This window comes from Giraffa tippelskirchi, chromosome X (genome assembly GCF_054371585.1).
Source record: "Giraffa tippelskirchi isolate mGirTip1 chromosome X, T2T-mGirTip1v1.2.pri, whole genome shotgun sequence".
NCBI lineage: Eukaryota > Metazoa > Chordata > Mammalia > Artiodactyla > Giraffidae > Giraffa > Giraffa tippelskirchi.
This window is the reverse complement of record NC_137289.1, coordinates 21,754,726-21,777,816: the sequence shown is the minus strand read 5'-3', so window position 1 is coordinate 21,777,816 and position 23,091 is coordinate 21,754,726. Positions and strand designations below refer to the sequence as shown.

At 46.8% G+C, this 23,091-nt stretch overlaps 1 long non-coding RNA gene across 1 annotated transcript in view; it reads right to left on the bottom strand.

Annotated features, from left to right (window-relative positions):
* Nucleotides 1–23,091, bottom strand: part of LOC145536976 (uncharacterized) — a 145,205-nt gene that overhangs the window by 8,207 nt on the left and 113,907 nt on the right. The window contains exons 51-60 of the long non-coding RNA XR_014076110.1: nucleotides 21,410–21,720; nucleotides 19,101–19,411; nucleotides 16,792–17,102; nucleotides 14,483–14,793; nucleotides 12,174–12,484; nucleotides 9,865–10,175; nucleotides 7,556–7,866; nucleotides 5,247–5,557; nucleotides 2,938–3,248; nucleotides 629–939 (exon numbers count right to left, since the gene is read on the bottom strand). This is a non-coding gene — a long non-coding RNA (uncharacterized LOC145536976). The remainder of the gene's footprint in view (nucleotides 1–628; nucleotides 940–2,937; nucleotides 3,249–5,246; nucleotides 5,558–7,555; nucleotides 7,867–9,864; nucleotides 10,176–12,173; nucleotides 12,485–14,482; nucleotides 14,794–16,791; nucleotides 17,103–19,100; nucleotides 19,412–21,409; nucleotides 21,721–23,091) is intronic.

The following is a 23,091-nucleotide window of genomic DNA, read 5'->3' as shown; positions in this document are numbered from 1 at the left end:
CCCCCCAAATAAAGTAAAGTACAGCAGTTTGCTTTCCATCTTAAAGCACAGGAAGGAAATAATGCTATCCTCCCTGGCAGGCTGCAGTCCATAGCGTCGCACAGAGTCTGACATGACTCAAGAGACTTAGCACACACCAACCCCAAAGCCAGGTCTTTGCCCCGCTCCCCTGCAAGAACTGAGATAACATCAGCGTCAGGTCAGGACAAAGGTATTGACCCTGGGCTTTAGAGTGAACCTGCAAAGACACAGAAGTTCGCAGCTGGTGGGTGGGTTCAGACAATGTAGGCCTTCCACTACATTTGTGATTTTCATCCACTTGAGCATCTGCAGGCTCCTAGAAAATATTCTGACTCAAACCAGCAAGTCAGTGTATTCCCATTCCTTCCATACAGGTCCTTCTTGCTCCAAGCCATGGTACTTTATTTAGACCTTTGGTCACCCTCAACTTCGTCAATGGCATCACCTATTTAAGGTACTTGGCATTAGGCCAGTCCATTGCACTCTGTCACTCCTGTCACAATGGGCCCAGGCCCTACAAAGGGCAGATTCACAAGACAAGTGCCCCCATTTTCAGTGCTTGGCTCTAAGGCCCACCACAATGTTAGGAAACTGAGGCCCCGCTTACCTCCTTCCTGTGACTGGACTTCCTGGCAGCGGCTGGAGGGCTCCGTGGTCCTGGGCCCTCACTGATCAGACACTAAGCCTAGAACCTGACTGTCCACCGATCCTGCCAGATCACACAGAAAAGGTTGAGGGCCAGGCTTGAGTTCAGGTTCTGTTGTTCCTAAGTTGATCTGACCGGCCTCCACTGCTAGGCCTCGCAAGGAAGAGCAGCTCACAGCTTTGGCCTGATCAAACTGTTTCCGCACGATGGCAGTGCTGTCCCAGAAGAGAGACATCTTGTTTCAACCATTCTTCTGCCTCTGCCCTTTGAACCTGAAAAAGACACCATAAACAGACAGACACCAGGAAATATGGCTGACTTGTATTTGACTCAATTCAGAGAAACCTGGTTATATTTCTACATTTTCTTTTTGGTTTCCATTGGACAAAGGTACCCAACTTTATCACTCATCTTCTGTTTTCCAGATTTCAATTTTTACGTGATCCCTTCTTTTTTTTTTTTTATCTCCAGCATTTTTTCAAACTATCAAACTGTTTGGAGGCATCAAGTGGCAAACCTCTGGCATCCATGCGTAAGACACAAAAGAAATTGACTATACCTAAGGACTTGCCAAACCTAGGCAACAGGCCACATGTTTATTATCTTGTCTCACTCAGATGGTAAAGCATCCGCCTGCAATGCAAGAGACCCAGGTTTGATCCACGGGTCAGGAAGATTCCCTGGAAAAGGTCCTGGCTATGCACTCCAGTATTCTGGCCTGGAGAATTCAATGGACAAGAGGAGCCTGGTGGGTCTAAAGAGTCCGTGGGGTCCAAAGAGTCGGGCACAACTGAGGGAATAACACACACACTTCCCAAATTTGCTGGAGTCTTCATATTCTAGGCTTTGTGTGTTGAGTTGAAGAAGCCATTTGGTGAAGCTCTAGGATGACCCAGATACTTCTCATGACTGAATGCAGACAATGCCCTACTTGTAATCATACACTCTTACACGGCTATCAATTCCAATCAGATGGCACACGTGACTTTGTCTCATACTATCATCATATATAATTGGAAAAAAACAAGTATTTTCCATCTCATAAATGGCCTTAGCTAGAGTGCAGTTCAGTAGCTCAGTCGGGTCCAACTCTTTGCAACCCCACGGACTGCAGCACGCCAGGCTTTCCTTTCCATCACCAACTCCCAGAGCTTGCTCCAACTCATGTCCATGGAGTCAGTGATGCCATCCACCCATCTCATCCTCTGTCATCCCCTTCTCTTCCCACTTTCAGTCTTTCCCGCTATCAAGGTCTTGTCAAGTGAGTCAGTTCTTCGTATCAGACGACCAAAATATAGGAGTTTCAGCTTCAGCATCAGTCCCTCCAATGTATATTCGGGGTAGATTTCCTTTAGGATGGACTGGTTGGATCTCTGTGCAGTCCAAGGGACTCTCAAGAGTCTCCTGCCACACCACAGCTCAAAAGCATCAATGCTTTGATGCTCACCTGTCCTTATATTCCAACTCTCACATCCATGCATGCCTGCCAGAAAAACCATTGCTTTGACCAGACGGACCTTTGTTGGCAAAGAAATGTCTCTGTTTTTTAATATGCTGTCTAGGTTGCTCATAGCTTTACTTCCAAGGAGCAAGCGTCTTTTAATTTCATGGCTGCAGTCACCATCTGCAGTGATTTTGGAGTCCCCCCAAATAAAGTAAAGTACAGCAGTTTGCTTTCCATCTTAAAGCACAGGAAGGAAATAATGCTATCCTCCCTGGCAGGCTGCAGTCCATAGCGTCGCACAGAGTCTGACATGACTCAAGAGACTTAGCACACACCAACCCCAAAGCCAGGTCTTTGCCCCGCTCCCCTGCAAGAACTGAGATAACATCAGCGTCAGGTCAGGACAAAGGTATTGACCCTGGGCTTTAGAGTGAACCTGCAAAGACACAGAAGTTCGCAGCTGGTGGGTGGGTTCAGACAATGTAGGCCTTCCACTACATTTGTGATTTTCATCCACTTGAGCATCTGCAGGCTCCTAGAAAATATTCTGACTCAAACCAGCAAGTCAGTGTATTCCCATTCCTTCCATACAGGTCCTTCTTGCTCCAAGCCATGGTACTTTATTTAGACCTTTGGTCACCCTCAACTTCGTCAATGGCATCACCTATTTAAGGTACTTGGCATTAGGCCAGTCCATTGCACTCTGTCACTCCTGTCACAATGGGCCCAGGCCCTACAAAGGGCAGATTCACAAGACAAGTGCCCCCATTTTCAGTGCTTGGCTCTAAGGCCCACCACAATGTTAGGAAACTGAGGCCCCGCTTACCTCCTTCCTGTGACTGGACTTCCTGGCAGCAGCTGGAGGGCTCCGTGGTCCTGGGCCCTCACTGATCAGACACTAAGCCTAGAACCTGACTGTCCACCGATCCTGCCAGATCACACAGAAAAGGTTGAGGGCCAGGCTTGAGTTCAGGTTCTGTTGTTCCTAAGTTGATCTGACCGGCCTCCACTGCTAGGCCTCGCAAGGAAGAGCAGCTCACAGCTTTGGCCTGATCAAACCGTTTCCGCACGATGGCAGTGCTGTCCCAGAAGAGAGACATCTTGTTTCAACCATTCTTCTGCCTCTGCCCTTTGAACCTGAAAAAGACACCATAAACAGACAGACACCAGGAAATATGGCTGACTTGTATTTGACTCAATTCAGAGAAACCTGGTTATATTTCTACATTTTCTTTTTGGTTTCCATTGGACAAAGGTACCCAACTTTATCACTCATCTTCTGTTTTCCAGATTTCAATTTTTACGTGATCCCTTCTTTTTTTTTTTTTATCTCCAGCATTTTTTCAAACTATCAAACTGTTTGGAGGCATCAAGTGGCAAACCTCTGGCATCCATGCGTAAGACACAAAAGAAATTGACTATACCTAAGGACTTGCCAAACCTAGGCAACAGGCCACATGTTTATTATCTTGTCTCACTCAGATGGTAAAGCATCCGCCTGCAATGCAAGAGACCCAGGTTTGATCCACGGGTCAGGAAGATTCCCTGGAAAAGGTCCTGGCTATGCACTCCAGTATTCTGGCCTGGAGAATTCAATGGACAAGAGGAGCCTGGTGGGTCTAAAGAGTCCGTGGGGTCCAAAGAGTCGGGCACAACTGAGGGAATAACACACACACTTCCCAAATTTGCTGGAGTCTTCATATTCTAGGCTTTGTGTGTTGAGTTGAAGAAGCCATTTGGTGAAGCTCTAGGATGACCCAGATACTTCTCATGACTGAATGCAGACAATGCCCTACTTGTAATCATACACTCTTACACGGCTATCAATTCCAATCAGATGGCACACGTGACTTTGTCTCATACTATCATCATATATAATTGGAAAAAAACAAGTATTTTCCATCTCATAAATGGCCTTAGCTAGAGTGCAGTTCAGTAGCTCAGTCGTGTCCAACTCTTTGCAACCCCACGGACTGCAGCACGCCAGGCTTTCCTTTCCATCACCAACTCCCAGAGCTTGCTCCAACTCATGTCCATGGAGTCAGTGATGCCATCCACCCATCTCATCCTCTGTCATCCCCTTCTCTTCCCACTTTCAGTCTTTCCCGCTATCAAGGTCTTGTCAAGTGAGTCAGTTCTTCGTATCAGACGACCAAAATATAGGAGTTTCAGCTTCAGCATCAGTCCCTCCAATGTATATTCGGGGTAGATTTCCTTTAGGATGGACTGGTTGGATCTCTGTGCAGTCCAAGGGACTCTCAAGAGTCTCCTGCCACACCACAGCTCAAAAGCATCAATGCTTTGATGCTCACCTGTCCTTATATTCCAACTCTCACATCCATGCATGCCTGCCAGAAAAACCATTGCTTTGACCAGACGGACCTTTGTTGGCAAAGAAATGTCTCTGTTTTTTAATATGCTGTCTAGGTTGCTCATAGCTTTACTTCCAAGGAGCAAGCGTCTTTTAATTTCATGGCTGCAGTCACCATCTGCAGTGATTTTGGAGTCCCCCCAAATAAAGTAAAGTACAGCAGTTTGCTTTCCATCTTAAAGCACAGGAAGGAAATAATGCTATCCTCCCTGGCAGGCTGCAGTCCATAGCGTCGCACAGAGTCTGACATGACTCAAGAGACTTAGCACACACCAACCCCAAAGCCAGGTCTTTGCCCCGCTCCCCTGCAAGAACTGAGATAACATCAGCGTCAGGTCAGGACAAAGGTATTGACCCTGGGCTTTAGAGTGAACCTGCAAAGACACAGAAGTTCGCAGCTGGTGGGTGGGTTCAGACAATGTAGGCCTTCCACTACATTTGTGATTTTCATCCACTTGAGCATCTGCAGGCTCCTAGAAAATATTCTGACTCAAACCAGCAAGTCAGTGTATTCCCATTCCTTCCATACAGGTCCTTCTTGCTCCAAGCCATGGTACTTTATTTAGACCTTTGGTCACCCTCAACTTCGTCAATGGCATCACCTATTTAAGGTACTTGGCATTAGGCCAGTCCATTGCACTCTGTCACTCCTGTCACAATGGGCCCAGGCCCTACAAAGGGCAGATTCACAAGACAAGTGCCCCCATTTTCAGTGCTTGGCTCTAAGGCCCACCACAATGTTAGGAAACTGAGGCCCCGCTTACCTCCTTCCTGTGACTGGACTTCCTGGCAGCAGCTGGAGGGCTCCGTGGTCCTGGGCCCTCACTGATCAGACACTAAGCCTAGAACCTGACTGTCCACCGATCCTGCCAGATCACACAGAAAAGGTTGAGGGCCAGGCTTGAGTTCAGGTTCTGTTGTTCCTAAGTTGATCTGACCGGCCTCCACTGCTAGGCCTCGCAAGGAAGAGCAGCTCACAGCTTTGGCCTGATCAAACTGTTTCCGCACGATGGCAGTGCTGTCCCAGAAGAGAGACATCTTGTTTCAACCATTCTTCTGCCTCTGCCCTTTGAACCTGAAAAAGACACCATAAACAGACAGACACCAGGAAATATGGCTGACTTGTATTTGACTCAATTCAGAGAAACCTGGTTATATTTCTACATTTTCTTTTTGGTTTCCATTGGACAAAGGTACCCAACTTTATCACTCATCTTCTGTTTTCCAGATTTCAATTTTTACGTGATCCCTTCTTTTTTTTTTTTTATCTCCAGCATTTTTTCAAACTATCAAACTGTTTGGAGGCATCAAGTGGCAAACCTCTGGCATCCATGCGTAAGACACAAAAGAAATTGACTATACCTAAGGACTTGCCAAACCTAGGCAACAGGCCACATGTTTATTATCTTGTCTCACTCAGATGGTAAAGCATCCGCCTGCAATGCAAGAGACCCAGGTTTGATCCACGGGTCAGGAAGATTCCCTGGAAAAGGTCCTGGCTATGCACTCCAGTATTCTGGCCTGGAGAATTCAATGGACAAGAGGAGCCTGGTGGGTCTAAAGAGTCCGTGGGGTCCAAAGAGTCGGGCACAACTGAGGGAATAACACACACACTTCCCAAATTTGCTGGAGTCTTCATATTCTAGGCTTTGTGTGTTGAGTTGAAGAAGCCATTTGGTGAAGCTCTAGGATGACCCAGATACTTCTCATGACTGAATGCAGACAATGCCCTACTTGTAATCATACACTCTTACACGGCTATCAATTCCAATCAGATGGCACACGTGACTTTGTCTCATACTATCATCATATATAATTGGAAAAAAACAAGTATTTTCCATCTCATAAATGGCCTTAGCTAGAGTGCAGTTCAGTAGCTCAGTCGGGTCCAACTCTTTGCAACCCCACGGACTGCAGCACGCCAGGCTTTCCTTTCCATCACCAACTCCCAGAGCTTGCTCCAACTCATGTCCATGGAGTCAGTGATGCCATCCACCCATCTCATCCTCTGTCATCCCCTTCTCTTCCCACTTTCAGTCTTTCCCGCTATCAAGGTCTTGTCAAGTGAGTCAGTTCTTCGTATCAGACGACCAAAATATAGGAGTTTCAGCTTCAGCATCAGTCCCTCCAATGTATATTCGGGGTAGATTTCCTTTAGGATGGACTGGTTGGATCTCTGTGCAGTCCAAGGGACTCTCAAGAGTCTCCTGCCACACCACAGCTCAAAAGCATCAATGCTTTGATGCTCACCTGTCCTTATATTCCAACTCTCACATCCATGCATGCCTGCCAGAAAAACCATTGCTTTGACCAGACGGACCTTTGTTGGCAAAGAAATGTCTCTGTTTTTTAATATGCTGTCTAGGTTGCTCATAGCTTTACTTCCAAGGAGCAAGCGTCTTTTAATTTCATGGCTGCAGTCACCATCTGCAGTGATTTTGGAGTCCCCCCAAATAAAGTAAAGTACAGCAGTTTGCTTTCCATCTTAAAGCACAGGAAGGAAATAATGCTATCCTCCCTGGCAGGCTGCAGTCCATAGCGTCGCACAGAGTCTGACATGACTCAAGAGACTTAGCACACACCAACCCCAAAGCCAGGTCTTTGCCCCGCTCCCCTGCAAGAACTGAGATAACATCAGCGTCAGGTCAGGACAAAGGTATTGACCCTGGGCTTTAGAGTGAACCTGCAAAGACACAGAAGTTCGCAGCTGGTGGGTGGGTTCAGACAATGTAGGCCTTCCACTACATTTGTGATTTTCATCCACTTGAGCATCTGCAGTCTCCTAGAAAATATTCTGACTCAAACCAGCAAGTCAGTGTATTCCCATTCCTTCCATACAGGTCCTTCTTGCTCCAAGCCATGGTACTTTATTTAGACCTTTGGTCACCCTCAACTTCGTCAATGGCATCACCTATTTAAGGTACTTGGCATTAGGCCAGTCCATTGCACTCTGTCACTCCTGTCACAATGGGCCCAGGCCCTACAAAGGGCAGATTCACAAGACAAGTGCCCCCATTTTCAGTGCTTGGCTCTAAGGCCCACCACAATGTTAGGAAACTGAGGCCCCGCTTACCTCCTTCCTGTGACTGGACTTCCTGGCAGCAGCTGGAGGGCTCCGTGGTCCTGGGCCCTCACTGATCAGACACTAAGCCTAGAACCTGACTGTCCACCGATCCTGCCAGATCACACAGAAAAGGTTGAGGGCCAGGCTTGAGTTCAGGTTCTGTTGTTCCTAAGTTGATCTGACCGGCCTCCACTGCTAGGCCTCGCAAGGAAGAGCAGCTCACAGCTTTGGCCTGATCAAACTGTTTCCGCACGATGGCAGTGCTGTCCCAGAAGAGAGACATCTTGTTTCAACCATTCTTCTGCCTCTGCCCTTTGAACCTGAAAAAGACACCATAAACAGACAGACACCAGGAAATATGGCTGACTTGTATTTGACTCAATTCAGAGAAACCTGGTTATATTTCTACATTTTCTTTTTGGTTTCCATTGGACAAAGGTACCCAACTTTATCACTCATCTTCTGTTTTCCAGATTTCAATTTTTACGTGAGCCCTTCTTTTTTTTTTTTTATCTCCAGCATTTTTTCAAACTATCAAACTGTTTGGAGGCATCAAGTGGCAAACCTCTGGCATCCATGCGTAAGACACAAAAGAAATTGACTATACCTAAGGACTTGCCAAATCTAGGCAACAGGCCACATGTTTATTATCTTGTCTCACTCAGATGGTAAAGCATCCGCCTGCAATGCAAGAGACCCAGGTTTGATCCACGGGTCAGGAAGATTCCCTGGAAAAGGTCCTGGCTATGCACTCCAGTATTCTGGCCTGGAGAATTCAATGGACAAGAGGAGCCTGGTGGGTCTAAAGAGTCCGTGGGGTCCAAAGAGTCAGGCACAACTGAGGGAATAACACACACACTTCCCAAATTTGCTGGAGTCTTCATATTCTAGGCTTTGTGTGTTGAGTTGAAGAAGCCATTTGGTGAAGCTCTAGGATGACCCAGATACTTCTCATGACTGAATGCAGACAATGCCCTACTTGTAATCATACACTCTTACACGGCTATCAATTCCAATCAGATGGCACACGTGACTTTGTCTCATACTATCATCATATATAATTGGAAAAAAACAAGTATTTTCCATCTCATAAATGGCCTTAGCTAGAGTGCAGTTCAGTAGCTCAGTCGTGTCCAACTCTTTGCAACCCCACGGACTGCAGCACGCCAGGCTTTCCTTTCCATCACCAACTCCCAGAGCTTGCTCCAACTCATGTCCATGGAGTCAGTGATGCCATCCACCCATCTCATCCTCTGTCATCCCCTTCTCTTCCCACTTTCAGTCTTTCCCGCTATCAAGGTCTTGTCAAGTGAGTCAGTTCTTCGTATCAGACGACCAAAATATAGGAGTTTCAGCTTCAGCATCAGTCCCTCCAATGTATATTCGGGGTAGATTTCCTTTAGGATGGACTGGTTGGATCTCTGTGCAGTCCAAGGGACTCTCAAGAGTCTCCTGCCACACCACAGCTCAAAAGCATCAATGCTTTGATGCTCACCTGTCCTTATATTCCAACTCTCACATCCATGCATGCCTGCCAGAAAAACCATTGCTTTGACCAGACGGACCTTTGTTGGCAAAGAAATGTCTCTGTTTTTTAATATGCTGTCTAGGTTGCTCATAGCTTTACTTCCAAGGAGCAAGCGTCTTTTAATTTCATGGCTGCAGTCACCATCTGCAGTGATTTTGGAGTCCCCCCAAATAAAGTAAAGTACAGCAGTTTGCTTTCCATCTTAAAGCACAGGAAGGAAATAATGCTATCCTCCCTGGCAGGCTGCAGTCCATAGCGTCGCACAGAGTCTGACATGACTCAAGAGACTTAGCACACACCAACCCCAAAGCCAGGTCTTTGCCCCGCTCCCCTGCAAGAACTGAGATAACATCAGCGTCAGGTCAGGACAAAGGTATTGACCCTGGGCTTTAGAGTGAACCTGCAAAGACACAGAAGTTCGCAGCTGGTGGGTGGGTTCAGACAATGTAGGCCTTCCACTACATTTGTGATTTTCATCCACTTGAGCATCTGCAGGCTCCTAGAAAATATTCTGACTCAAACCAGCAAGTCAGTGTATTCCCATTCCTTCCATACAGGTCCTTCTTGCTCCAAGCCATGGTACTTTATTTAGACCTTTGGTCACCCTCAACTTCGTCAATGGCATCACCTATTTAAGGTACTTGGCATTAGGCCAGTCCATTGCACTCTGTCACTCCTGTCACAATGGGCCCAGGCCCTACAAAGGGCAGATTCACAAGACAAGTGCCCCCATTTTCAGTGCTTGGCTCTAAGGCCCACCACAATGTTAGGAAACTGAGGCCCCGCTTACCTCCTTCCTGTGACTGGACTTCCTGGCAGCAGCTGGAGGGCTCCGTGGTCCTGGGCCCTCACTGATCAGACACTAAGCCTAGAACCTGACTGTCCACCGATCCTGCCAGATCACACAGAAAAGGTTGAGGGCCAGGCTTGAGTTCAGGTTCTGTTGTTCCTAAGTTGATCTGACCGGCCTCCACTGCTAGGCCTCGCAAGGAAGAGCAGCTCACAGCTTTGGCCTGATCAAACTGTTTCCGCACGATGGCAGTGCTGTCCCAGAAGAGAGACATCTTGTTTCAACCATTCTTCTGCCTCTGCCCTTTGAACCTGAAAAAGACACCATAAACAGACAGACACCAGGAAATATGGCTGACTTGTATTTGACTCAATTCAGAGAAACCTGGTTATATTTCTACATTTTCTTTTTGGTTTCCATTGGACAAAGGTACCCAACTTTATCACTCATCTTCTGTTTTCCAGATTTCAATTTTTACGTGATCCCTTCTTTTTTTTTTTTTATCTCCAGCATTTTTTCAAACTATCAAACTGTTTGGAGGCATCAAGTGGCAAACCTCTGGCATCCATGCGTAAGACACAAAAGAAATTGACTATACCTAAGGACTTGCCAAACCTAGGCAACAGGCCACATGTTTATTATCTTGTCTCACTCAGATGGTAAAGCATCCGCCTGCAATGCAAGAGACCCAGGTTTGATCCACGGGTCAGGAAGATTCCCTGGAAAAGGTCCTGGCTATGCACTCCAGTATTCTGGCCTGGAGAATTCAATGGACAAGAGGAGCCTGGTGGGTCTAAAGAGTCCGTGGGGTCCAAAGAGTCGGGCACAACTGAGGGAATAACACACACACTTCCCAAATTTGCTGGAGTCTTCATATTCTAGGCTTTGTGTGTTGAGTTGAAGAAGCCATTTGGTGAAGCTCTAGGATGACCCAGATACTTCTCATGACTGAATGCAGACAATGCCCTACTTGTAATCATACACTCTTACACGGCTATCAATTCCAATCAGATGGCACACGTGACTTTGTCTCATACTATCATCATATATAATTGGAAAAAAACAAGTATTTTCCATCTCATAAATGGCCTTAGCTAGAGTGCAGTTCAGTAGCTCAGTCGGGTCCAACTCTTTGCAACCCCACGGACTGCAGCACGCCAGGCTTTCCTTTCCATCACCAACTCCCAGAGCTTGCTCCAACTCATGTCCATGGAGTCAGTGATGCCATCCACCCATCTCATCCTCTGTCATCCCCTTCTCTTCCCACTTTCAGTCTTTCCCGCTATCAAGGTCTTGTCAAGTGAGTCAGTTCTTCGTATCAGACGACCAAAATATAGGAGTTTCAGCTTCAGCATCAGTCCCTCCAATGTATATTCGGGGTAGATTTCCTTTAGGATGGACTGGTTGGATCTCTGTGCAGTCCAAGGGACTCTCAAGAGTCTCCTGCCACACCACAGCTCAAAAGCATCAATGCTTTGATGCTCACCTGTCCTTATATTCCAACTCTCACATCCATGCATGCCTGCCAGAAAAACCATTGCTTTGACCAGACGGACCTTTGTTGGCAAAGAAATGTCTCTGTTTTTTAATATGCTGTCTAGGTTGCTCATAGCTTTACTTCCAAGGAGCAAGCGTCTTTTAATTTCATGGCTGCAGTCACCATCTGCAGTGATTTTGGAGTCCCCCCAAATAAAGTAAAGTACAGCAGTTTGCTTTCCATCTTAAAGCACAGGAAGGAAATAATGCTATCCTCCCTGGCAGGCTGCAGTCCATAGCGTCGCACAGAGTCTGACATGACTCAAGAGACTTAGCACACACCAACCCCAAAGCCAGGTCTTTGCCCCGCTCCCCTGCAAGAACTGAGATAACATCAGCGTCAGGTCAGGACAAAGGTATTGACCCTGGGCTTTAGAGTGAACCTGCAAAGACACAGAAGTTCGCAGCTGGTGGGTGGGTTCAGACAATGTAGGCCTTCCACTACATTTGTGATTTTCATCCACTTGAGCATCTGCAGGCTCCTAGAAAATATTCTGACTCAAACCAGCAAGTCAGTGTATTCCCATTCCTTCCATACAGGTCCTTCTTGCTCCAAGCCATGGTACTTTATTTAGACCTTTGGTCACCCTCAACTTCGTCAATGGCATCACCTATTTAAGGTACTTGGCATTAGGCCAGTCCATTGCACTCTGTCACTCCTGTCACAATGGGCCCAGGCCCTACAAAGGGCAGATTCACAAGACAAGTGCCCCCATTTTCAGTGCTTGGCTCTAAGGCCCACCACAATGTTAGGAAACTGAGGCCCCGCTTACCTCCTTCCTGTGACTGGACTTCCTGGCAGCAGCTGGAGGGCTCCGTGGTCCTGGGCCCTCACTGATCAGACACTAAGCCTAGAACCTGACTGTCCACCGATCCTGCCAGATCACACAGAAAAGGTTGAGGGCCAGGCTTGAGTTCAGGTTCTGTTGTTCCTAAGTTGATCTGACCGGCCTCCACTGCTAGGCCTCGCAAGGAAGAGCAGCTCACAGCTTTGGCCTGATCAAACTGTTTCCGCACGATGGCAGTGCTGTCCCAGAAGAGAGACATCTTGTTTCAACCATTCTTCTGCCTCTGCCCTTTGAACCTGAAAAAGACACCATAAACAGACAGACACCAGGAAATATGGCTGACTTGTATTTGACTCAATTCAGAGAAACCTGGTTATATTTCTACATTTTCTTTTTGGTTTCCATTGGACAAAGGTACCCAACTTTATCACTCATCTTCTGTTTTCCAGATTTCAATTTTTACGTGATCCCTTCTTTTTTTTTTTTTATCTCCAGCATTTTTTCAAACTATCAAACTGTTTGGAGGCATCAAGTGGCAAACCTCTGGCATCCATGCGTAAGACACAAAAGAAATTGACTATACCTAAGGACTTGCCAAACCTAGGCAACAGGCCACATGTTTATTATCTTGTCTCACTCAGATGGTAAAGCATCCGCCTGCAATGCAAGAGACCCAGGTTTGATCCACGGGTCAGGAAGATTCCCTGGAAAAGGTCCTGGCTATGCACTCCAGTATTCTGGCCTGGAGAATTCAATGGACAAGAGGAGCCTGGTGGGTCTAAAGAGTCCGTGGGGTCCAAAGAGTCGGGCACAACTGAGGGAATAACACACACACTTCCCAAATTTGCTGGAGTCTTCATATTCTAGGCTTTGTGTGTTGAGTTGAAGAAGCCATTTGGTGAAGCTCTAGGATGACCCAGATACTTCTCATGACTGAATGCAGACAATGCCCTACTTGTAATCATACACTCTTACACGGCTATCAATTCCAATCAGATGGCACACGTGACTTTGTCTCATACTATCATCATATATAATTGGAAAAAAACAAGTATTTTCCATCTCATAAATGGCCTTAGCTAGAGTGCAGTTCAGTAGCTCAGTCGTGTCCAACTCTTTGCAACCCCACGGACTGCAGCACGCCAGGCTTTCCTTTCCATCACCAACTCCCAGAGCTTGCTCCAACTCATGTCCATGGAGTCAGTGATGCCATCCACCCATCTCATCCTCTGTCATCCCCTTCTCTTCCCACTTTCAGTCTTTCCCGCTATCAAGGTCTTGTCAAGTGAGTCAGTTCTTCGTATCAGACGACCAAAATATAGGAGTTTCAGCTTCAGCATCAGTCCCTCCAATGTATATTCGGGGTAGATTTCCTTTAGGATGGACTGGTTGGATCTCTGTGCAGTCCAAGGGACTCTCAAGAGTCTCCTGCCACACCACAGCTCAAAAGCATCAATGCTTTGATGCTCACCTGTCCTTATATTCCAACTCTCACATCCATGCATGCCTGCCAGAAAAAACATTGCTTTGACCAGACGGACCTTTGTTGGCAAAGAAATGTCTCTGTTTTTTAATATGCTGTCTAGGTTGCTCATAGCTTTACTTCCAAGGAGCAAGCGTCTTTTAATTTCATGGCTGCAGTCACCATCTGCAGTGATTTTGGAGTCCCCCCAAATAAAGTAAAGTACAGCAGTTTGCTTTCCATCTTAAAGCACAGGAAGGAAATAATGCTATCCTCCCTGGCAGGCTGCAGTCCATAGCGTCGCACAGAGTCTGACATGACTCAAGAGACTTAGCACACACCAACCCCAAAGCCAGGTCTTTGCCCCGCTCCCCTGCAAGAACTGAGATAACATCAGCGTCAGGTCAGGACAAAGGTATTGACCCTGGGCTTTAGAGTGAACCTGCAAAGACACAGAAGTTCGCAGCTGGTGGGTGGGTTCAGACAATGTAGGCCTTCCACTACATTTGTGATTTTCATCCACTTGAGCATCTGCAGGCTCCTAGAAAATATTCTGACTCAAACCAGCAAGTCAGTGTATTCCCATTCCTTCCATACAGGTCCTTCTTGCTCCAAGCCATGGTACTTTATTTAGACCTTTGGTCACCCTCAACTTCGTCAATGGCATCACCTATTTAAGGTACTTGGCATTAGGCCAGTCCATTGCACTCTGTCACTCCTGTCACAATGGGCCCAGGCCCTACAAAGGGCAGATTCACAAGACAAGTGCCCCCATTTTCAGTGCTTGGCTCTAAGGCCCACCACAATGTTAGGAAACTGAGGCCCCGCTTACCTCCTTCCTGTGACTGGACTTCCTGGCAGCAGCTGGAGGGCTCCGTGGTCCTGGGCCCTCACTGATCAGACACTAAGCCTAGAACCTGACTGTCCACCGATCCTGCCAGATCACACAGAAAAGGTTGAGGGCCAGGCTTGAGTTCAGGTTCTGTTGTTCCTAAGTTGATCTGACCGGCCTCCACTGCTAGGCCTCGCAAGGAAGAGCAGCTCACAGCTTTGGCCTGATCAAACTGTTTCCGCACGATGGCAGTGCTGTCCCAGAAGAGAGACATCTTGTTTCAACCATTCTTCTGCCTCTGCCCTTTGAACCTGAAAAAGACACCATAAACAGACAGACACCAGGAAATATGGCTGACTTGTATTTGACTCAATTCAGAGAAACCTGGTTATATTTCTACATTTTCTTTTTGGTTTCCATTGGACAAAGGTACCCAACTTTATCACTCATCTTCTGTTTTCCAGATTTCAATTTTTACGTGATCCCTTCTTTTTTTTTTTTTATCTCCAGCATTTTTTCAAACTATCAAACTGTTTGGAGGCATCAAGTGGCAAACCTCTGGCATCCATGCGTAAGACACAAAAGAAATTGACTATACCTAAGGACTTGCCAAACCTAGGCAACAGGCCACATGTTTATTATCTTGTCTCACTCAGATGGTAAAGCATCCGCCTGCAATGCAAGAGACCCAGGTTTGATCCACGGGTCAGGAAGATTCCCTGGAAAAGGTCCTGGCTATGCACTCCAGTATTCTGGCCTGGAGAATTCAATGGACAAGAGGAGCCTGGTGGGTCTAAAGAGTCCGTGGGGTCCAAAGAGTCGGGCACAACTGAGGGAATAACACACACACTTCCCAAATTTGCTGGAGTCTTCATATTCTAGGCTTTGTGTGTTGAGTTGAAGAAGCCATTTGGTGAAGCTCTAGGATGACCCAGATACTTCTCATGACTGAATGCAGACAATGCCCTACTTGTAATCATACACTCTTACACGGCTATCAATTCCAATCAGATGGCACACGTGACTTTGTCTCATACTATCATCATATATAATTGGAAAAAAACAAGTATTTTCCATCTCATAAATGGCCTTAGCTAGAGTGCAGTTCAGTAGCTCAGTCGTGTCCAACTCTTTGCAACCCCACGGACTGCAGCACGCCAGGCTTTCCTTTCCATCACCAACTCCCAGAGCTTGCTCCAACTCATGTCCATGGAGTCAGTGATGCCATCCACCCATCTCATCCTCTGTCATCCCCTTCTCTTCCCACTTTCAGTCTTTCCCGCTATCAAGGTCTTGTCAAGTGAGTCAGTTCTTCGTATCAGACGACCAAAATATAGGAGTTTCAGCTTCAGCATCAGTCCCTCCAATGTATATTCGGGGTAGATTTCCTTTAGGATGGACTGGTTGGATCTCTGTGCAGTCCAAGGGACTCTCAAGAGTCTCCTGCCACACCACAGCTCAAAAGCATCAATGCTTTGATGCTCACCTGTCCTTATATTCCAACTCTCACATCCATGCATGCCTGCCAGAAAAACCATTGCTTTGACCAGACGGACCTTTGTTGGCAAAGAAATGTCTCTGTTTTTTAATATGCTGTCTAGGTTGCTCATAGCTTTACTTCCAAGGAGCAAGCGTCTTTTAATTTCATGGCTGCAGTCACCATCTGCAGTGATTTTGGAGTCCCCCCAAATAAAGTAAAGTACAGCAGTTTGCTTTCCATCTTAAAGCACAGGAAGGAAATAATGCTATCCTCCCTGGCAGGCTGCAGTCCATAGCGTCGCACAGAGTCTGACATGACTCAAGAGACTTAGCACACACCAACCCCAAAGCCAGGTCTTTGCCCCGCTCCCCTGCAAGAACTGAGATAACATCAGCGTCAGGTCAGGACAAAGGTATTGACCCTGGGCTTTAGAGTGAACCTGCAAAGACACAGAAGTTCGCAGCTGGTGGGTGGGTTCAGACAATGTAGGCCTTCCACTACATTTGTGATTTTCATCCACTTGAGCATCTGCAGGCTCCTAGAAAATATTCTGACTCAAACCAGCAAGTCAGTGTATTCCCATTCCTTCCATACAGGTCCTTCTTGCTCCAAGCCATGGTACTTTATTTAGACCTTTGGTCACCCTCAACTTCGTCAATGGCATCACCTATTTAAGGTACTTGGCATTAGGCCAGTCCATTGCACTCTGTCACTCCTGTCACAATGGGCCCAGGCCCTACAAAGGGCAGATTCACAAGACAAGTGCCCCCATTTTCAGTGCTTGGCTCTAAGGCCCACCACAATGTTAGGAAACTGAGGCCCCGCTTACCTCCTTCCTGTGACTGGACTTCCTGGCAGCAGCTGGAGGGCTCCGTGGTCCTGGGCCCTCACTGATCAGACACTAAGCCTAGAACCTGACTGTCCACCGATCCTGCCAGATCACACAGAAAAGGTTGAGGGCCAGGCTTGAGTTCAGGTTCTGTTGTTCCTAAGTTGATCTGACCGGCCTCCACTGCTAGGCCTCGCAAGGAAGAGCAGCTCACAGCTTTGGCCTGATCAAACTGTTTCCGCACGATGGCAGTGCTGTCCCAGAAGAGAGACATCTTGTTTCAACCATTCTTCTGCCTCTGCCCTTTGAACCTGAAAAAGACACCATAAACAGACAGACACCAGGAAATATGGCTGACTTGTATTTGACTCAATTCAGAGAAACCTGGTTATATTTCTACATTTTCTTTTTGGTTTCCATTGGACAAAGGTACCCAACTTTATCACTCATCTTCTGTTTTCCAGATTTCAATTTTTACGTGATCCCTTCTTTTTTTTTTTTTATCTCCAGCATTTTTTCAAACTATCAAACTGTTTGGAGGCATCAAGTGGCAAACCTCTGGCATCCATGCGTAAGACACAAAAGAAATTGACTATACCTAAGGACTTGCCAAACCTAGGCAACAGGCCACATGTTTATTATCTTGTCTCACTCAGATGGTAAAGCATCCGCCTGCAATGCAAGAGACCCAGGTTTGATCCACGGGTCAGGAAGATTCCCTGGAAAAGGTCCTGGCTATGCACTCCAGTATTCTGGCCTGGAGAATTCAATGGACAAGAGGAGCCTGGTGGGTCTAAAGAGTCCGTGGGGTCCAAAGAGTCGGGCACAACTGAGGGAATAACACACACACTTCCCAAATTTGCTGGAGTCTTCATATTCTAGGCTTTGTGTGTTGAGTTGAAGAAGCCATTTGGTGAAGCTCTAGGATGACCCAGATACTTCTCATGACTGAATGCAGACAATGCCCTACTTGTAATCATACACTCTTACACGGCTATCAATTCCAATCAGATGGCACACGTGACTTTGTCTCATACTATCATCATATATAATTGGAAAAAAACAAGTATTTTCCATCTCATAAATGGCCTTAGCTAGAGTGCAGTTCAGTAGCTCAGTCGTGTCCAACTCTTTGCAACCCCACGGACTGCAGCACGCCAGGCTTTCCTTTCCATCACCAACTCCCAGAGCTTGCTCCAACTCATGTCCATGGAGTCAGTGATGCCATCCACCCATCTCATCCTCTGTCATCCCCTTCTCTTCCCACTTTCAGTCTTTCCCGCTATCAAGGTCTTGTCAAGTGAGTCAGTTCTTCGTATCAGACGACCAAAATATAGGAGTTTCAGCTTCAGCATCAGTCCCTCCAATGTATATTCGGGGTAGATTTCCTTTAGGATGGACTGGTTGGATCTCTGTGCAGTCCAAGGGACTCTCAAGAGTCTCCTGCCACACCACAGCTCAAAAGCATCAATGCTTTGATGCTCACCTGTCCTTATATTCCAACTCTCACATCCATGCATGCCTGCCAGAAAAACCATTGCTTTGACCAGACGGACCTTTGTTGGCAAAGAAATGTCTCTGTTTTTTAATATGCTGTCTAGGTTGCTCATAGCTTTACTTCCAAGGAGCAAGCGTCTTTTAATTTCATGGCTGCAGTCACCATCTGCAGTGATTTTGGAGTCCCCCCAAATAAAGTAAAGTACAGCAGTTTGCTTTCCATCTTAAAGCACAGGAAGGAAATAATGCTATCCTCCCTGGCAGGCTGCAGTCCATAGCGTCGCACAGAGTCTGACATGACTCAAGAGACTTAGCACACACCAACCCCAAAGCCAGGTCTTTGCCCCGCTCCCCTGCAAGAACTGAGATAACATCAGCGTCAGGTCAGGACAAAGGTATTGACCCTGGGCTTTAGAGTGAACCTGCAAAGACACAGAAGTTCGCAGCTGGTGGGTGGGTTCAGACAATGTAGGCCTTCCACTACATTTGTGATTTTCATCCACTTGAGCATCTGCAGGCTCCTAGAAAATATTCTGACTCAAACCAGCAAGTCAGTGTATTCCCATTCCTTCCATACAGGTCCTTCTTGCTCCAAGCCATGGTACTTTATTTAGACCTTTGGTCACCCTCAACTTCGTCAATGGCATCACCTATTTAAGGTACTTGGCATTAGGCCAGTCCATTGCACTCTGTCACTCCTGTCACAATGGGCCCAGGCCCTACAAAGGGCAGATTCACAAGACAAGTGCCCCCATTTTCAGTGCTTGGCTCTAAGGCCCACCACAATGTTAGGAAACTGAGGCCCCGCTTACCTCCTTCCTGTGACTGGACTTCCTGGCAGCAGCTGGAGGGCTCCGTGGTCCTGGGCCCTCACTGATCAGACACTAAGCCTAGAACCTGACTGTCCACCGATCCTGCCAGATCACACAGAAAAGGTTGAGGGCCAGGCTTGAGTTCAGGTTCTGTTGTTCCTAAGTTGATCTGACCGGCCTCCACTGCTAGGCCTCGCAAGGAAGAGCAGCTCACAGCTTTGGCCTGATCAAACTGTTTCCGCACGATGGCAGTGCTGTCCCAGAAGAGAGACATCTTGTTTCAACCATTCTTCTGCCTCTGCCCTTTGAACCTGAAAAAGACACCATAAACAGACAGACACCAGGAAATATGGCTGACTTGTATTTGACTCAATTCAGAGAAACCTGGTTATATTTCTACATTTTCTTTTTGGTTTCCATTGGACAAAGGTACCCAACTTTATCACTCATCTTCTGTTTTCCAGATTTCAATTTTTACGTGATCCCTTCTTTTTTTTTTTTTATCTCCAGCATTTTTTCAAACTATCAAACTGTTTGGAGGCATCAAGTGGCAAACCTCTGGCATCCATGCGTAAGACACAAAAGAAATTGACTATACCTAAGGACTTGCCAAACCTAGGCAACAGGCCACATGTTTATTATCTTGTCTCACTCAGATGGTAAAGCATCCGCCTGCAATGCAAGAGACCCAGGTTTGATCCACGGGTCAGGAAGATTCCCTGGAAAAGGTCCTGGCTATGCACTCCAGTATTCTGGCCTGGAGAATTCAATGGACAAGAGGAGCCTGGTGGGTCTAAAGAGTCCGTGGGGTCCAAAGAGTCAGGCACAACTGAGGGAATAACACACACACTTCCCAAATTTGCTGGAGTCTTCATATTCTAGGCTTTGTGTGTTGAGTTGAAGAAGCCATTTGGTGAAGCTCTAGGATGACCCAGATACTTCTCATGACTGAATGCAGACAATGCCCTACTTGTAATCATACACTCTTACACGGCTATCAATTCCAATCAGATGGCACACGTGACTTTGTCTCATACTATCATCATATATAATTGGAAAAAAACAAGTATTTTCCATCTCATAAATGGCCTTAGCTAGAGTGCAGTTCAGTAGCTCAGTCGTGTCCAACTCTTTGCAACCCCACGGACTGCAGCACGCCAGGCTTTCCTTTCCATCACCAACTCCCAGAGCTTGCTCCAACTCATGTCCATGGAGTCAGTGATGCCATCCACCCATCTCATCCTCTGTCATCCCCTTCTCTTCCCACTTTCAGTCTTTCCCGCTATCAAGGTCTTGTCAAGTGAGTCAGTTCTTCGTATCAGACGACCAAAATATAGGAGTTTCAGCTTCAGCATCAGTCCCTCCAATGTATATTCGGGGTAGATTTCCTTTAGGATGGACTGGTTGGATCTCTGTGCAGTCCAAGGGACTCTCAAGAGTCTCCTGCCACACCACAGCTCAAAAGCATCAATGCTTTGATGCTCACCTGTCCTTATATTCCAACTCTCACATCCATGCATGCCTGCCAGAAAAACCATTGCTTTGACCAGACGGACCTTTGTTGGCAAAGAAATGTCTCTGTTTTTTAATATGCTGTCTAGGTTGCTCATAGCTTTACTTCCAAGGAGCAAGCGTCTTTTAATTTCATGGCTGCAGTCACCATCTGCAGTGATTTTGGAGTCCCCCCAAATAAAGTAAAGTACAGCAGTTTGCTTTCCATCTTAAAGCACAGGAAGGAAATAATGCTATCCTCCCTGGCAGGCTGCAGTCCATAGCGTCGCACAGAGTCTGACATGACTCAAGAGACTTAGCACACACCAACCCCAAAGCCAGGTCTTTGCCCCGCTCCCCTGCAAGAACTGAGATAACATCAGCGTCAGGTCAGGACAAAGGTATTGACCCTGGGCTTTAGAGTGAACCTGCAAAGACACAGAAGTTCGCAGCTGGTGGGTGGGTTCAGACAATGTAGGCCTTCCACTACATTTGTGATTTTCATCCACTTGAGCATCTGCAGGCTCCTAGAAAATATTCTGACTCAAACCAGCAAGTCAGTGTATTCCCATTCCTTCCATACAGGTCCTTCTTGCTCCAAGCCATGGTACTTTATTTAGACCTTTGGTCACCCTCAACTTCGTCAATGGCATCACCTATTTAAGGTACTTGGCATTAGGCCAGTCCATTGCACTCTGTCACTCCTGTCACAATGGGCCCAGGCCCTACAAAGGGCAGATTCACAAGACAAGTGCCCCCATTTTCAGTGCTTGGCTCTAAGGCCCACCACAATGTTAGGAAACTGAGGCCCCGCTTACCTCCTTCCTGTGACTGGACTTCCTGGCAGCAGCTGGAGGGCTCCGTGGTCCTGGGCCCTCACTGATCAGACACTAAGCCTAGAACCTGACTGTCCACCGATCCTGCCAGATCACACAGAAAAGGTTGAGGGCCAGGCTTGAGTTCAGGTTCTGTTGTTCCTAAGTTGATCTGACCGGCCTCCACTGCTAGGCCTCGCAAGGAAGAGCAGCTCACAGCTTTGGCCTGATCAAACTGTTTCCGCACGATGGCAGTGCTGTCCCAGAAGAGAGACATCTTGTTTCAACCATTCTTCTGCCTCTGCCCTTTGAACCTGAAAAAGACACCATAAACAGACAGACACCAGGAAATATGGCTGACTTGTATTTGACTCAATTCAGAGAAACCTGGTTATATTTCTACATTTTCTTTTTGGTTTCCATTGGACAAAGGTACCCAACTTTATCACTCATCTTCTGTTTTCCAGATTTCAATTTTTACGTGATCCCTTCTTTTTTTTTTTTTATCTCCAGCATTTTTTCAAACTATCAAACTGTTTGGAGGCATCAAGTGGCAAACCTCTGGCATCCATGCGTAAGACACAAAAGAAATTGACTATACCTAAGGACTTGCCAAACCTAGGCAACAGGCCACATGTTTATTATCTTGTCTCACTCAGATGGTAAAGCATCCGCCTGCAATGCAAGAGACCCAGGTTTGATCCACGGGTCAGGAAGATTCCCTGGAAAAGGTCCTGGCTATGCACTCCAGTATTCTGGCCTGGAGAATTCAATGGACAAGAGGAGCCTGGTGGGTCTAAAGAGTCCGTGGGGTCCAAAGAGTCAGGCACAACTGAGGGAATAACACACACACTTCCCAAATTTGCTGGAGTCTTCATATTCTAGGCTTTGTGTGTTGAGTTGAAGAAGCCATTTGGTGAAGCTCTAGGATGACCCAGATACTTCTCATGACTGAATGCAGACAATGCCCTACTTGTAATCATACACTCTTACACGGCTATCAATTCCAATCAGATGGCACACGTGACTTTGTCTCATACTATCATCATATATAATTGGAAAAAAACAAGTATTTTCCATCTCATAAATGGCCTTAGCTAGAGTGCAGTTCAGTAGCTCAGTCGTGTCCAACTCTTTGCAACCCCACGGACTGCAGCACGCCAGGCTTTCCTTTCCATCACCAACTCCCAGAGCTTGCTCCAACTCATGTCCATGGAGTCAGTGATGCCATCCACCCATCTCATCCTCTGTCATCCCCTTCTCTTCCCACTTTCAGTCTTTCCCGCTATCAAGGTCTTGTCAAGTGAGTCAGTTCTTCGTATCAGACGACCAAAATATAGGAGTTTCAGCTTCAGCATCAGTCCCTCCAATGTATATTCGGGGTAGATTTCCTTTAGGATGGACTGGTTGGATCTCTGTGCAGTCCAAGGGACTCTCAAGAGTCTCCTGCCACACCACAGCTCAAAAGCATCAATGCTTTGATGCTCACCTGTCCTTATATTCCAACTCTCACATCCATGCATGCCTGCCAGAAAAACCATTGCTTTGACCAGACGGACCTTTGTTGGCAAAGAAATGTCTCTGTTTTTTAATATGCTGTCTAGGTTGCTCATAGCTTTACTTCCAAGGAGCAAGCGTCTTTTAATTTCATGGCTGCAGTCACCATCTGCAGTGATTTTGGAGTC